The sequence below is a fragment of the Papilio polytes genome, unplaced genomic scaffold, assembly GCF_000836215.1.
Source record: "Papilio polytes unplaced genomic scaffold, Ppol_1.0 DF824035.1, whole genome shotgun sequence".
Lineage (NCBI taxonomy): Eukaryota > Metazoa > Arthropoda > Insecta > Lepidoptera > Papilionidae > Papilio > Papilio polytes.
The window spans coordinates 146,515-147,615 of record NW_013525169.1 but is presented as its reverse complement, the minus strand read 5'-3'; positions in this window follow the sequence as shown (position 1 = coordinate 147,615).

The following is a 1,101-nucleotide window of genomic DNA, read 5'->3' as shown; positions in this document are numbered from 1 at the left end:
GGTCAAGGCACGTGGACGCGGGTCGATGTGTGTCCGATGCACTTTATCTTGTAGCGTAGCAAATCGCTTTGCAAATATTTCACTAGGGGCCATAAAAATGATTAAAACATGATGAGTAGTTTGAACTTGAATTTGAAAACAGATGGAAAAGAAATTACGTGTTGTATTTTACCGTGGTTAGTATTAACATAAAGAGTTAAAAACAGCTTTAGTTCCACTTGAGTTAACGCGTGCTAACAGAGCTGTGCAGAGCGGGTCGGAGGCTGATTATGCGACCTCGGTTATCTTCTCATTAACTCATTAGTTCCTGCATAATGCTGGCCTCACATTTTACATTATAACCATAAAAGAAATATTCAAACCATCATAGAAAAAGAGTAATGTAAATGGTAATACTAAAATGTTACAATTTTTTGTTCTTTATAACTTAATATTTAAAAATTTTGAAAATGATGCAAAAATCTGATTGCTTTGACGCAAATACAAGACTTTCATAATCCTACTTTGAAGCTGAATGAACGTATCCAATTTGTTCAGTTATATATTATAGTTTTTTTAGTAGTTATCCTTTGCAATTGGATTGTATTTACAGTAAGGTGGTGTGTAGGTCATAGCTCCTACTGACACTAGTCGCTGTCGCCAGTGTTTACGTGTAGTTCAGCCGCAAGTCGCGAGCCGCGAGCCGCGAGCCGCGAGCCGGGAGCTGGCATTGTGTTGTTTAGACGGTTCAATATTATAAGCGGGTCATTACGTGCAGCCAATGGTAATATATGCGCTAACACGTACCAACGTATTGAACAATTTGAGACTTTGCGTAGAGAAGATAGAGTTGAAAGTCGCGTGTTATACGATGATGGGAGGGCCGCGAGGGTAGGCACTCCGGCGGAGGAAGGCTACTTGTAGGAGAACGACGCCACTTTAGCGGGCTACATTGTTAACGGCCACGTAATAATGTTAAGGTATAACAAACATACCTAACGACTAACGATGTGTTTCCTACATTTTTTTTTATGTTTATGTTGCTGCAAATCGGTTCAGGACAGGCTACGGCTGTCATGTCTCGCAAATGGGATATTATAGAGATACCATACTGGTTGCAGA